Genomic DNA, 16,617 nt, shown 5'->3' on the forward strand with positions numbered 1-16,617 from the left:
CCGCTGTAATGCAGCTGGTGCCCAGGTAAAGCGACGCCCCCTGGGGAGTCCGTGTTACTAGAGGGACCAGCGCCCACGACAACTGCTCCATGCGCAGAAGGGAAGGGAGACTTAAAAAAAAAAAAAAAAAAACGCTCTGTATAGTGGGTTTACAGGCACGCCGGTGCGCTAAATACTAGGCCCCCAGACAGGAGCAGACCGGCACTTACCGGGGGTGCCTGCCAGGAGCATGGACGAAGTAAAGGGTGTAATGAAACACTGTATGTTGTATCATGCCTCCACGAGCGGTATCTGACCATCTCCCAATTTTGTTTGATTTCATGGGTGATTCATGGTGAGAAGATACAGTGCCATAAGACTCCGAACAGGACGCAGGCGTGCCACTACAGGAGGGCAAGGGCGGAGCTGAGCACACCACGGTGTTTGTGGGGAAGATTGCCATCAGACCTTACCAGACGTCAGCCTCCCGGAGACGCAGCTAGAGGTGGGTATCCTAGCGCTCGAGTGGTACAACAACAGGGGCGGGTCCACAAAGAGCAACGGAGGCGCAAAAAGAGACGATACGGGGTAGGGGGAGCCGCAGGAAGACGGCAGCCTCCCTGACGGCGTGGCGGAAACAAGAGGTATATTGGTTGGGTAATGGAAACACACCGACAGGGCGGTGTGTAGAAGGAGGGCCACTCACTCTGGGATGCCTTACGGCTGGGTGAGTACGCCTGACAGAAAATCGGGGTAGCAAACGGAGACGGCACTCGCAGCCCAGCCCCTGCCAGACGGCAGGGCGCAGGAAAGACTAGCAAGGTCGCGAGTTGTGGCCTGGCTCCGGGAAAAGGCTACCCCCCCACACGCAAAGGGGCATGGACAACAACAAAGAACAATCTACAAACTGTCAGGGTGATTTACGACCCCTATTATATGCAAATGAGCAAAAGACAAACCAATGATTTATGGACACCCGATGATTTATGGCTGATGATTTATGATGCCCATGCAGAATGATTTATGACAACAAAATGATGACAGAATTGTGACAGAATGATTTATGACATCCCGATGATTTATGACCAAGATTTATGGCAACAAAAATTATGACAGATTTGTGACAGAATGATTTATGATACCCGATGATTTATGGCCCATGATTTATGATGGCCAAATTACACTGAGCGATAACCAATTGTGATAATGTATGATAATGATTTATGACCCCGGCGCAAGAAGGTGTCCAGGGGAATTGTACAAATATGACGTATGTAATGTGAAATAAACTGCGGCCAACAACCACCACAAATACAATGACTGTTGGCTGTGTGTAGTAATACAGGTACACGGGTATGGTAGGTTTCCGGGAATAGGCACAGTGCGGCTGTTATCGCAGAGGCCGCTCCCGAAGGGGGCCTAGAGGGCCGGCGCCATAATGGCCGCCCGTGCCCACAAGGAAAGGATCCGGTTTGCGCTAGTCAGCGCCGCCGGGGAAGTGCCTCGCTGCAAAAGCGCCTGAGGCCCTGCTCCTCCCCCTCCCCAGGAACAAAAGGAAGAAGGAAAGGGGGAAGGGGATATAAGGCAACGCTCCCCCTGTGCAGCTCACCTTTTACATCAGGGAGCTGGGGGAGCGGCACCAACGGTTTTTGAGTCCCACCCACCCACACCTACAACAGCAGTGTCGCAGTGCTGACAGGGACGAAAGGAACTAAGGGTGCAACGATTGGCAAAGGAGACACACCGGGCGGTGTGTGGAAGTAAGGCCACGCACTTTGGGATGCCTCACGGCTGAGTGAAGTGGCACCACTCACCTTGGGATGCCTCACGGCTGAGTGAAGTGGTCTAACAAAAGGGGGTAGCAAACGGAGACGGCACTCGCAGCCCAGCCCCCCCACCGGTCGGCAGGGCACAAAAGAGACCAGCATGGTAGCGAGCTGAGGCCTAACTCCAGGAAGAGGCTACCCCCACGCGATGAGAGCGCATAGAGAGAAGAAATCCAACCAGAAGGTGCGGAAACAAGAGGTATATTGGTTGGGTAATGGAAACACACCGACAGGGCGGTGTGTAGAAGGAGGGCCACTCACTCTGGGATGCCTTACGGCTGGGTGAGTACGCCTGACAGAAAATCGGGGTAGCAAACGGAGACGGCACTCGCAGCCCAGCCCCTGCCAGACGGCAGGGCGCAGGAAAGACTAGCAAGGTCGCGAGTTGTGGCCTGGCTCCGGGAAAAGGCTACCCCCCCCACACGCAAAGGGGCATGGACAACAACAAAGAACAATCTACAAACTGTCAGGGTGATTTACGACCCCTATTATATGCAAATGAGCAAAAGACAAACCAATGATTTATGGCCACCCGATGATTTATGGCTGATGATTTATGATGCCCATGCAGAATGATTTATGACAACAAAATGATGACAGAATTGTGACAGAATGATTTATGACATCCCGATGATTTATGACCAAGATTTATGGCAACAAAAATTATGACAGATTTGTGACAGAATGATTTATGATACCCGATGATTTATGGCCCATGATTTATGATGGCCAAATTACACTGAGCGATAACCAATTGTGATAATGTATGATAATGATTTATGACCCCGGCGCAAGAAGGTGTCCAGGGGAATTGTACAAATATGACGTATGTAATGTGAAATAAACTGCGGCCAACAACCACCACAAATACAATGACTGTTGGCTGTGTGTAGTAATACAGGTACACGGGTATGGTAGGTTTCCGGGAATAGGCACAGTGCGGCTGTTAATTCCTAACTTTACTTCTGTTCATCTTCTGGCCCAAGTTATCTGAATCAGTGTTTACAATACGTTATGTGATTATTTCAAGCATGAAAATTATTGTCTCAGTCTTAAAAAGGTAGTCAGTCTTTGTTAGGTTAATCTGCAAAAGTTTATTTTGCTGAGATATTTAGCACATGAGTGAGTCATTTTAGGCAGCTGCTTTGAGGAGGATGATTGAGATTGAGCTGTGACATCTTCATTCTTTTCGATCTTGCTGCAGTGAAGGTTTTAGGATGTACAAAATGCAGTTTGACCTGCCCATTGCTTATAAAGTACAGTTACATAAGCTTAATGGTTGAGGAGGAGAGACAATAATTCAGTCAAAATACAACGAAAACACAATGCTCCTCCACTTAATTTCTAATAGGTATAACTCACTACATAATCAATATCGTTAATCAGACATATTCAAAATAACATTTTGTTGCATGATAACCATTTATTTTATACTATATATATGAGTTCAAGTTTTGTTTCTCATGGGCTCCTTATCCTGATGCAGTGATCTAAAAAATCATACTCCTACACCAAAAGCATCCAAATACATTCACTCAAAAATCCGCATTTCAATCCATCGTTTTTTGTCCACCTTGCCACGTTAGTTCGCACTCAGCCATATGCAAATCAGTCTTGACCCTGTTCCTTATGGGAGCAGTCCAGCCCGACCTGCCAAGCCAGGTCCTCCATGAACTGGAACACAGGCAACCCATGACTGGTTTCACCCTTGGCATGGTCTCTTCAGCCAAGTGTAACTTGGTTCCAGTTGCACAGTGAGCCCGGGACCCATGTCCGGGCATACCCGGTGCACTCAGTGAATCAAATGCAAACACAACACAGTGATGGATGGAATACTTAAATTAATCTCAGCCATGGCAATTACTCAGGCTTCATCCCAATCCATCATTTTTCACCCACCATGCCCCCTCAGCTTGGATCTAGCCATATGCAAATCAGCCTTGACCCTGTTCCGCATGGGAACAGTCTAGTCCAAACTGCTAAGCCCGGTCCTCCTTCAACTGGAACAAAAGCAACCCAGGTCCAGTTTCGCTTTTGTAAAGGGCTCTTCAGTTGGGTATAGATAGGTTCCCTTGGCACAGTAAGCCTGGGACCCATGTCTGGGCTTACCCGATGCACCTAGGGCGTCAAAAGCAAAAACAATAAGGTGATGGATGGAACGCTTAAATTATTCTCAGCCACTGGTAATGACTCCCAATACATCATTTTTCGCCCACCAGGCACACCTAAGCTCCCTTTTGTGTGTGGCTGTTTAGGAGCAATACACAAAGTTCAACCGCCAGCTACACCCAGTCATGTGACCCAGGTACAGGCACTAAATGGCTAAGGCAGGAGAATGCCAACTTTCTAAAAGTGGCATTTTCAGAATGACAATTTAAAAACTGACTTCACCATGAGTCAGGTTTTGGTTACCTATCCTTTTTGAAAAATACTTTTAGAATGTAATAAGGTAACTCAAATATTATCCTATGGGAGAGGTAGGGATTGCAGTATTGAAAACCAAATTTGAGAGTTTTTCCACTACGAGTTCATGTAAAACTTAAAAGTGCATGCTCTACCTTTTAAATACACTGCACCCTGCCATCTGGGCTGTCCAGGGCCTACCCCAGGGGTGACATATGTATTTGAAAGGAAGGTTTGGGCTTGGCAAAAGGTTTGTTTTGCCAGGTCAAAATGGCAGTTTAAAACTACACATACATGCTGCAATGGCAGGCATGAAAAATGTTTAAAGAGCTACTTAAGTAAGTCGCACAATCAGTGCTGCAGGCCCACTAGTAGCATTTAATGTTCATGCCCTGGGTGCATGTAGCACCACTTTACTAGGGGATTCTAAGTAAGTTAAATATGCCAATTGGGTATAAGCCAGTGTTAGCATGTTTTAGGGAAAGAGCACTTTCGTTGATTCGCAGTGATAAAGTGCACAGTGTCATAAGGGCAGCGAAAAAGAAGCCGGGCAAAAGGTTTTTTTTTTTTTTTGAAACCGTTTATTGCAATCTCAAATATATACAGGTATGGGCCTACAACCTTCCGGCCGGCCGCTAAAGTGACAGAAGCAAATGACATACCTACAATAAGGCACTTGGCTTTGCAGAGACGATAAAGCAGGAGGTATCAACAACGTGGGCCACATGACTCTGAGCCCACAATACGGTTTCGTTTTATACAACAAAACAACATAAAACCACACCCGCAAGGCAACCCGCGATCGAGAATGACGACACGTGCTCCTCAAGTGGGGGACCCCAACCATCCAAAGAAATCCAGAGAGGGGAAGGGAAACAGATCCGGGACTGGGAGAACAATGTGCCCGGGGCTGAGGGAGGGGGTCAACTAGGGGGATGGAGCTGGTGAAGCGGGAGGCAACAACGGCGGCTCGCAAATACCCCCGCGGTAGGCGTTCCAGGGGCCCCATATCTTCACCCATGCCCCAGGCTTACCCCGCGCCACATACACCACCTTTTCTCGGAACATGCACCAATCCATGTGTTCTTTCCAGGCCGACACCGCCGGGGGCCTCTGGGATCCCCACAGTTGAGCAATGTCACGTTTAGCTATCATATATCCCAGAGTCACCCATCGCGTCTGCGGAACCGAGTAATCGGTCGGTTCCCACACATTCAGCAAGCATCTCCTCGCTTGAGGCAACAGCGCGACATGCGTAACCGCTCGCAGGACCTCATGCACACCACGCCAGAATCGCTCCACCCTCGGACATTCCCACAGAATGTGCAAAAAAGTCGCCAAAGCACCACACCCATGCTTACACAATCCATCCTCGGCATAGCCCATACGCAGAAGCCTTGGCCCCGTCATATACACCCGGTGGAGTATCTTAAGCTGGACGAAGCGAAGGCGAGCCGGGATGGCCACCTCCTTCGGAGAGGCCACCGCGGAAATCCAGTCCTCGTCGTCCAACTCCAGCCCATCGGCAACCCAAGCCTCGCGGAGGCCAGTCAGTAAGCCCGAGCGGTCATTTATCAATTTCTTGTAAATGAGGGAGATCGTGCTGTCCGGAACGTGGCCATCTAGCACTCTATCCTCCAGGGGGGAGGACTCCGGGATGGAGGCCACGTCTGGGAAGACGGAACCCAGTGCGTGACGGACCTGCAGGTAGCGAAAGTATTCACTACCCTGCAGCTGAAACTCCGCCTGCAGTGTCTCGAATGTTTTGAATCCTCCCCTCGTCCAGAGATCTCCCACTGTACTGATGCCTATCATGTCCCACCTCTCGAAGCCCTTCGAGGTCCACAAAGAGCCCAGCCTCTCCGACGCATACAACGGTGACGCCCGGGTCAAACGGTCCTTCCATCCCATAGCTGCATTAGCCGCGTGCCATACTCGCACCATGACACGCGTGGGTCCCGTCAAGCGGGAATCGGGCACGCTAGTGTAGAGCGCTCGATTGTAGTCGCCACCGGGCAGGAGCATTTTGTCCATTTCAAATGCCGGGTTTAGGGCGGGCCCATAGAAGCCGTGATTAATTGCAGCTAACTGGGAGGCCCAGTAATACCGCTTAATATCCGGGAGGGCAATCCCTCCGTCGTACCACGGGAGCGTCAATTTTGCCAGGGCTATACGTGGCCTCCCGTCCCAAAACAGACGGCGCTGTAAGCTTTCCACCTCACGGAAGTAGCGCGCCGGGACCAAGTCCATAGTGTTCTGGAGAGCGTACAGAAAGCGCGGCAATGACATCATCTTGAACAATGCCGCCCGGCCGAGCGGCGAAAGCGGCAAGCGCCGCCAGCGCACGACGTCCTCCTTCAAGCGCTGGAGGGGGGGAAGCAAATTTCGCTCGTAGCGGGCCACCGGGTCCAGCGTAATATAGACCCCCAGGTATCGAAATCCCTGCGAGGCAATCTGGATCGGACAGCCCCGAGGGAGGACAGGAGCCTCCCCGGAAAGCACATAGACACAGGATTTAGCCCAGTTGATGACAAGGCCTGAATTACGGCCAAAGGAGCGCAGAACATCGACCAGGACAATCAGTGATTTGCGCGGGGAGGCTAAGTACAAAAGGATATCGTCAGCGTAGAGGGACACGCGGTCCTCATACTCGGGGGTCCAACGGAGACCACGGATAGAAGGGTGCCACCGCAGCCACTCCGCCAGGGGTTCCAAGGCCAGTGCAAAAAGGAGCGGCGATAGGGGACAACCCTGTCGCGTGCCCCGTCCCAGCACGAATGGGGCCGAGACTCGACCATTCACCACCACCTGTGCCAATGGGTCCGAGTACAACAATTTGACCCAACTGATGAATCCCGGGCCAAATCCAAATTTCGCCAGCATCGCCCAGATGTAGGGCCATTCGAGCGTGTCGAACGCCATGGTGGCGTCCAAGGACGCCAAGATGGCCGGCTCCCGCACGAACGGAACACGCGCGAGCACCCCGTGCAAGCGCCGCAGATTAAGGGCCGTATTGCGATGGGGAATAAAGCCGGACTGGTCTTGGTGGACCAAATCGCCCACCACGCCGACCAGCCGGTTTGCGAGCACCTTGGCGAGGATTTTAGGCTCCGCGTTCAAGAGCGAGATAGGCCGGTAGGATGTAACCCGGTCTCGCGGTCTCCCCTCCTTGTGGATAACCACGATGGTAGCCAGACGCTGGTCCGGCGGGAGGGAGCCCCGCGAGTGGGCCGCAAGGAACATTGCGCGGAGGTGGGGTGCCAGTACATCCGGTCGCAGTTTATACAACTCGATGGGAATGCCGTTCGGGCCCATGGCCTTGCCAGAAGCGACCGAGCGGATGGCGAGGGCAATTTCGTCCGAGGTGGGGGCGGCATCCATCAACTCCCTGTCCTCCATTGAGAGGGAGGGCAGCGCGATGTCACGCAGCAGGGCATGGGAATCCTCCTCCGGGCAGGGAGACACCGGGGAATATACCTCGCGGAAATAATCCGCAAAGCAAGAGACAATGCCTTCCGGCTCCGTAACACGTACACCATCCATTCTCTCAATCAGCGGGACCACACGACTAGCTCTCTCCTTCTTATCCAACCACGCAATCAACTTGCCAGTCTTATCACCCACATCATACAATCGCCCCTGTTGCTCTCTGCTGAGGCCCCTGGCCGCCTCCGTGACGAGGGACCTATAGGCCGCCTGCTTAAGGTGTAGAACGTGCAGCGCAGCGTCAGTCACCCCACTCCCCAGATCACCCTCCAGTTCAGTAATTTCGGCCTCCACCCGGGTCACCTCCTCCTGTGCGCGCCTCCGGGCATGGGAAATAAAGGAGAGGGCCTCCCCTCTAATCACTGTCTTGAAAGCCTCCCACAGGGAGATGGCCGACGGGACAGACCCCACATTCTCCTCAAAATACCGTTGCAAGGATTTTATCAAGTCAGCACGAATAGTGGGGTCGCGCAGGTACCAGGCATTGATTGGAGCTACCCTGCCCTCCCCCCTCGGGAAGACATCAAAGTGCAACAGGAGTGGGGAATGATCTGAAATACCCCGCGCCAGATGGCGCACCTCCCCCACTCTCCCGGCATAGGCCGCAGGGACAAGGACATGATCAAGCCGCGAAAGGCTACCATGGGCCCCCGAATGGAAGGTGTATTGCAGCTGAGTGGGATGCTTTAGACGCCAACAGTCCACCAATCCCAGTGTGTCCAAAAGGCCGGACAGCCACGCTTGTGCCCGGGGGAGGTCCCTAGGGGGATAGCGATCCATAGTCCCAGAGGCCACCGCATTGAAGTCCCCCCAACCACCAGAAGCCCCCCCGGAAGGTCAAGCAGGAGGCGTCCCAGGTCCGCAAAGGTGGTGGACTGTAACCCCGGTGGGACGTACACTGAGACAAAGACAACTACTTTGCCCTCCATTCTCCCCACCAAGACAGTGTAGCGTCCCCTCTCATCATGGCGCACCTCGTCTATTTCTAGCGGGAGCGAGGTCTTGACCATAATGCCCACCCCTCGTGAGCCTGATGTGAAGCCCGAGTGGGCCACCAAACGATAGCCACGTCGATTCATGGCACAAAAGGAGTTACCAATGAGGTGTGTCTCCTGCAAAAAGACCACATCAGGCGAAATCCGTTTCAGATATTGCAGGACCACACCCCGCTTAATCCTATCACCCAGTCCGTTAACGTTCCAGGACAACAAAGTCAGGTCCCTACCCCCCATCACATACAGAAGCCATCATTTGTCCCCCCGAGAGCATCTCAAAAACACCAATACAATGAAGGGTTTGCCTTGCGGTAGAAACGAACCACACCCCACCCCAACCCACCCATCCCAACAGAACTCCCCCCACCCTGCACCCCTGCATGAGCCCAAACAGCCCCCCCAAAGTGCAGTGTGCCTGTCGCCCCATAGAAAGAAAACTAACTAGTCCCCCAGAGGAGGAGGGAGATCCCCCAAGAGACCCCACACGACCTCCACAGGAGGGGAACTTACCCTAACAGTCAATGGTGACAATAACACAGTCCAGAGCAAGGCCTACCATTAGCCCCTCAGTCCTGATCCGGCGGGCCCTCCCCACCAACCGCTCCCCCCCACCCCCCCGGCCCCGATCTCCGGGCAAAGTGTCCAGCCAGTCCCCGGCCGCCTCGGGACGATCAAAAAAGTGCGTGCGGCCATCCACCTCCACCCTCAGCTTAGCCGGAAAAAGCATCGCATATTTGAGATTCAGGTCCCGTAGGCGACGTTTGACACCGAGAAAGCTCAGTCTCTGCTTTTGGACCGCCGGAGTAAAGTCAGGATAGAAATTTATATCCATATTGTCAAGTCTGACCGGCCCTTGTAGCCTGGAAGTCTGCAGGATAGCGTCCCTGTCCCGAAAATTGAAAATCCGGGCGATGAGAGGCCTCGGAGGGGCTCCGGCCTTAGGCCTACCCCCGGGGACCCTGTGGGCACGTTCCACTGCAAAGAATTTACTCAGCCCCCGAGGCTGGAGATGGGTGAGGACCAAGTCCTCCACAAACAGATCCGCTGCCTCTGCCTCGCGTCCCTCTGGCACCCCGATAATGCGGACGTTGTTTCTCCGGGCCCGACCCTCGGAATCCTCCAGTCGACGATGCATCAGGGCGCTCGCCTGGCCAAGCCTGCGCACCTCCTGTTGGAGGGCCGCCACGTCAGATGTGAGGCCCGAGGTAGAGTGGGCCAAAGAATCGACCCGGTCATTTGTTTTTGACAGATCGGCTCTCACGAGGCCCACGTCCACGAGGACCGAGTCGATCTTCTGCGCCAGAGTGTCAAAGCGCTGGTCCACCGAGGCCTTCATCTCGGCGATGGCGCCCATGACGTCTCGGAGGGTCAGGTCCGTGGGCAGAGCAGGAGCATCAGTCGGGCCCGTAGGGGACCTACGCAGCGCCTCTGGAGATCCCTTCTGGAGGGTGTAGCGGTCCATGTTGTTGGATTGATGGGCCGCGCCACGACGGGTCGACTTCACCTTAGCCCGGTCGCCATCTTGTTTTGTGGCCATGGTCGCGGTCCCCAAATCGAGCCAATCTCCTCAAAAAGGGGGTAGACAATCCCGTTCAAGGGCTCTGGGGGGGGCGACCACCGCTCCGCAGGACGGACCGCAGCCGGCGGGCCGGCAGGGCACCCCAACGAGGCCACACCACCGCACACCGCTCCGCGACCCTACCTCGCCTGGCAGCAAGGAGGGCGCAAAAGCGAAAGTGAAAGTGCGGGGTGCGCGAGTCGCCCAGCCTTGCCCGCCGCTGTTATTCACTTTGTCGCCGGATCGCCCCACAACTCCAGTACGGGGGGCCAGTGTGGAGAAGGCCGCAAACCTTAATCGGTGCTCCCGCCGGTGTCCGAAGTCCGAATTGAAAACGGAAAACGGGCGTCACCTCAGCTCGGGTTCACAAACACAGTCCCCTCATCTAGGACAGGATTCGGTCAGGATTTATGCAGGAGGTCGCGGAGGTCCTCGGGAGCCTCGCACCTACGCGGCCATCTTGGGTGCGCGCTAGGCTCCTCCTCCCAGGCAAAAGGTTTGAGGGTGACCCTGCAGAAAGGGTCAGGTCCAACATGTGTTTCATAACACACCCTAATGATCAGCTTTGTAGGTGATAATACACATATTTAATTGAGAAGTCCAATATCCAGCGGATCTATTGTGAGTAGATGTGAATTGATTATTATGTATGTTTGTCAAGCAGTATATGTTATAAGACAAACTACACAATACATAAACGGGTTGCATTCTTTTAAAGATGATACTACAAGGGAGTAATTGTTGTGTTGTGCAAATTAACTGTTTGCTACTCGAGTACTACATAATATATTAAATATGAATGAGACTGTAGGGTTTATGACTAATGTGTTGTGTAAACGTTACATGTGTTGCAAACATGATATAAGGTAGATGTCTGTTTTCTGCAAAGCCTGTCCCTTAATAAAATAGAATGTCTACATTGCCCAGTCTTTATACCATACTTTAGTACTCAAACATATTTTATACTCATTTTATTGGTACAATCTTATTGACTTCATCACTTGATTGTAAACCCATTTAATTTGAAATCTCTATTTAATTTGAACTATGTTAGAGTTAACAGTATCACACAGAATGGATATTTCCTCTTGCAACCCAACAGTAAGCCAGCATCATTCAAAATAAAAAGAAACAAGTTACCTAGCACCTCCCTCTGCAACTAAACTAGTGGACAAAGAAAAGCCTTACCGCTGATACTATTAGCAATGGCATTGAAATGATCTAGAGACATATGGCTAACCGTTCAACAAGTAAAATCAAAATACTGGAACTCATAACTCCATCTGATCAGCTTCTATTCATTTGGAGGTTTTACCCATGATAAATGCATTTAAATGCATTTAAATTTTCCAGAAAATCCCATGGTGAAGGGATGCATTGCTCTAAGGCCTATGTTGACGGACTACTGATACAAACAGGGCCATTTTGAATACTCTGTAATGACAATTTCGGAATTTATTTAGTCTGGGCTTTCTATTCCCCAGATAACCGATAGCCACAGGAAAACCAGTTGGAAATGTCGACACTTTAAAGTTCAAATGTATAAAACAGATTAATTAGTGTTGTTCAAAATAAAAAAGATCTCCCAAATGACACACAAAATTAAAGGTTACCTTTTTACAGTAAAATCTGTATTGGTCTAAATTACTACTTAATTGTTACAGAGCACTTGTGTACATTGAAAAAAAGAAAATACAAACAAGCAGTGACTAGAAAAAACAAAATACAAGCAAGTCACAGGATTTGACTAACTACACTCTTTAGAATAATCCCATATTATAGTGTCTTGAATACCTCATGTTGAAACGCTCCATTGTACTTCATGGTGGGTTGATTGAACACTAATTGTGTTTCGCCCAATTAGGCCTCGCAAGCATGCAGCTTTCTCAAGGCTCAGCTATAAATAGTACAGTAGAGGTTCGGTTTAGGTTTCAACATGAGGAAGGCAATGTATCTTCAAATTCCCATATCGATGTCTAAAGGCTTTTGTAGATGCCGTATCAGAGAGGATGAGCAGTCATTCTTAATGCGGTCTGGATGTGGATACTAGGTTGGGAAGCATAAGATGTAATGCGGTTTGGATATTGGATATTGGATCGGGAAGTATAAGATGTAAGATATAAAAGGTTTATATAGTTTGTAATTAAGACATATTTCATCATTGCCCTGTAGCAATAATATGTTATGCAGCAAATGGCAAACAAATGGCTAAGAACCATAAATAAAATCTAGATTATTTTGTCAGACATAAAGCTGACTTTTGCAGAGCGGGCATAATAAAAATAAGGATTTGAGGGAATGGCAGGAGGATGATTTGCCAAGTTTTTTTCTGTTCCTGCAAAGAAAAACAAAATATGTAATGTCATTTTAGAAGCTTGTAGAGCGCCTGGTTACTCCATTCGGAGTGTCTCCATGCTAGGTTTCCCCTTAGAATATCATAAAACCTGCTAAACTCCTAGTATCCCGAAGGTTGCCTGAAGAACCAGGTCTTCAATTTCTTTCTAAAACGTACTTTGGAAGGTTGCATTCTAAGGTCCACAGGGACTAGGTTCCACATCTTGGCAGCCAAAAAACTTATGAAGCAACCACCCAGACAAGCTCTTTGTATTTTAGGTCTCATTATCCTGGCTGTCCCTGAGGATCTGAGGCATCTCTTTGGAAGGTAAGGTTTGATCATAGGGAAAAGATAGCGAGGACCTTTCTGATTTAAAATTATGCAGCAGGAACATAGCACTTTAGAAGCAACTCTATCCTGAATGGGAAGCCAGTGAAGCTGAGCAGGAGCTGTACCCATGGAGGAACGTCTCAGACTGTTCAGGAGCATCCACACAGCGGCATTCTGAACCCGTTGCAATATTCTCATCCTGCTCTTAGAGACATCAAGATAGAGTATATTACTGTTGTCCAAGTGTGACACTAGAACCGCCTGGATAACAGTTTTCCTTGCTGAGTCCGGCTGGAGCCCTAAGATTTTACGAAGCATCTTTAAGATTCCAAAACATGTTCCAGTAAGAGTAGAGATCTGGTTATCAAAAGTCAACAAGGAGTCAAACCAGAGCCTGATGTTTTTTATCTTAGGTTTGGGAGTGAGTACCGTTCCTAATTCCGATGGCCACCTTGCAGTAGTCCATATAGACGGTTGCATGCCTACCACTAGAACTTCAGTCTTACCTGCATTTAGTCTGAGGCAACTGGAATCCATCCATTTTGCCAGATCTACCAGACACGCTTTGAAATTTGATACAGCTTTACCTTCATCCTGTGCCAAAGTAATAATCAGAAAATAACAATCTCTACTTATGACAACAAATCTTTGATACAAATCATAGACCAACAGTGTGATTGGAGGGAGAATGCTTTAAAAAAATTTTTTAAAAATGAATAAGCATATGCTATATCTGAGATTTTTCTAAGGCTCAACTTCAGGTAACTCCAAATGTTGTAAATATGTCCTTAGCAAATTATACTCCTCGTTTAATCTACCTTAATTGTAGAATGGTCTTTTATCCTTTTTTGTAGATCATCTTGTAGACAGAATCTCATCATATAAATATTCATCTCCTAGGTTTTATGTTGTTTAGGACTTTTTTGAAGAATATCAAATTAGTTGTGCACTTTGAAATTAGGTTATTCCACCCATAAAAGGGTTTCTTTTATTCAAACTCAAGTTTGTCATAAGGCAGAATTGTCTATTTGTTCTCTTCCAGAACTATATTTTCCATGATTTTGGATTTGAAGCATTTATTGGACTTTTCTCAATATTAGAAGATATTTTAACATCCCCTATTTCTTCTCCTAAATGTAAAATGTATACTGGGACTGTATTTGAAATGTAACTTTAGAGAAAAAGATGTTGCCATCTATTAATAGCAATAGGTAGAGGAGTGAATATCATTTATTTAATTAATCGGATTTACACATGCACAGAGTCACAAAACCAGCAACACCAGTCCACAAAAAATGGGTGTTACTGCACAAAAGAGGCACTTTTCTACAATTGTTTACATATAATGTGTATATATTGTCAGTATAATGCTTTCTTCTTATTATTATTATTATAATGAAAGTCATGTATAGCACATAGCTACCCAAAAGGATTACCCATCACTGAAAAAGGTAGATAACTAGCCAGAGAAGGGAGATTCAAAACAGCCAGGTATTAAGGTGTTTGCAAAAGATAGTCAGAGATTGGCAGCTTCTCAGTGAATCGGGAAGCATGTTCCAGAACTTGGGGCCTAAATACGAGAACCGGGAACCACCCATGCAGGCTTTTTTGACTCTGGGGACCTTGCAGAGGTGGCGGTTGCTCGAACAAGCGAGTGATTTGGGCGGTGGTGTTCTATCAGCTGTTGTAGGAAGAAAGGATCAGCATTTGACCTGGCTTCATGCATATAGCACAGGACTTTAAACTGAATGCGTTTGTCCCTCGAAAGCCAGTGGCGATCATGAAGCAGACTGGATGATGAAGAGCAGTTGGGAAGATGAAATAGGAGCCTGGCAGTGGAGTTTTGAATCACTTGTAAGCGTTTGAGAGAGGACTTACCATCTCTGAGATAAAGAACATTCCCATAGACCCGCCTCAATAAAAACACGGCCTGGATAACAGTCCTCTGGGACGATAAAGGAAGCATCCAGATGATTTTCTTTAAACATTTCAAAACTGCATAAACAAGCGGAGGCTACTTTATAGATTTTAGTTTTCATTGAAAGTTTATCATCAAGGCACAAGCCAAGGTTTTTAACCTTACAGACCGGAATTTGGAGGGCTCCTAGTGTGTCAGGCCAGTGTTGGGGACCCCACAAAACAGGGTTCTTGCCCATCACCTCGGTCTTGTTCCCTTTCAGTTTTAGGTAATTGTTGTTCATCCAGGTGGATACTTTGAGAAGTCAGGAGTTGTGTCCAGGCAGTGACCCTCCACAGATGACAGAGAAAAGATGATCTGAGTGTCAACAGCATCGGAAAACAAAGTGAGGCCACAGCCTTCGACAAACATAGATGTTGAATAACATTGGACATAAAGCTGAACCCTGCGGTACTCTGGAGGAAACAGTGTGAGACCTAGGCACAGAGTTAGATGAAAAGACCTGAATGGTCCTATCCTGCAAGAACGAGGTCGTCGAAGACAAAGCTGTAGCTTGGATGTTTTTAAGTCTTTCAAGAAGAGTAGTATCAGACACGATATCAAAAGCCGCGCTTAAGTCGAGCAGTATCATTGCTGCCATACCCCCATTGTCCAACAGCTGTCTGAGGTGCTTAGTAACTCCTAATAATGCTGATTCAGCACTCAGGCCAGCTCTTAAGCCAGACTGTGACTGACAAAGAAAATGCTGTGATTCCACAAAAGCAGATATTTGATGGTTAATGTGTTTCTCCAAAATCTTAGAAAACAAAGGGGGCAGTGATATAAGCCTGTAATTAGGCTAGTCGGAGGCAGCTAAGCAAGGTTTCTTCAAAAGTGGCAGGACAAGAGCAGGGAAATGTCCCTCTTGCAGGGAGGAGTTAAGAAGAGAGATCAGAATTTGTGAAGGTTCCGGACCAAGTTTGCTTATCTTGGCAGGTGTAAGGGGGTCTCGCGGAGAGCCTGACTTTATAGATTGCAGTAATGTACCAAAAGAGGGGCGTCTAGCTGCTCAAAAGAAGCAAAACTATGCTTATTATTAGGGGTGACAATATTAGCAGCGTCGGATTTAGTACAAGCTATAGGCAAGGCAGAGTCAGTGGTTTTCCTACCCATCAGAGATAGATTTGCAGTGGAGCATTAGAGAGCGAAAGTTGAATGTCCAACACCTTTTTTTACATAACAGTGTGCCAGTTCATCACATTGTGACTGTGAAAGTGAAGGTAGGGTTGAGAGGTTGCTATGGTCGGATAACTCTTTAACTACTTTAGAACGAGTTGTTGGGAAGATCTGTGAGGCACTGATTTTGTCGGAGTAGAATACAGCACAAGCAGCTGCTCTACATGGAGTATGATAATAATGTTGTGCTGCTCTATACTTAAGTTTCTCTACCGCAGCACATGATTTTCTCCAGCACTTTTCCAGATGTTTGCACCACTTTATTGAGTAAGAAAGGCCTCCTACTGGGTATCAGTTGAAAAAACAAAGAATTATTGTAATGTTAACAGATGAAATCTGATCTATTTACTTACAAAGATAAAATCAGATTCATGCTGTTCAAAACCTGACCCTATTTTTCAATTAAATATATTGAATCATCATTCATTTTGCTAAACATTTTATGAACATGTTGAAGATAGAAAAAATATTACTGCTGCTTTCTGACCCTGTTTGACCTCCCTACCATATCACAAAATGACAGTTCATTATTTTATGCTCCAATGTCTGCCTTTTAAATACATCTTCTCCTG

General features: G+C 48.4%; 1 protein-coding gene across 2 annotated transcripts in view; it reads left to right on the forward strand.

Annotated features, from left to right (window-relative positions):
* DYNC1I1 (dynein cytoplasmic 1 intermediate chain 1) overlaps positions 1–16,617 on the forward strand; it is a 1,604,297-nt gene that overhangs the window by 1,363,163 nt on the left and 224,517 nt on the right. The window lies entirely within an intron of this gene.

Source organism: Triturus cristatus, chromosome 10, assembly GCF_964204655.1.
Source record: "Triturus cristatus chromosome 10, aTriCri1.1, whole genome shotgun sequence".
NCBI classification, from domain to species: Eukaryota; Metazoa; Chordata; class Amphibia; order Caudata; family Salamandridae; genus Triturus; species Triturus cristatus.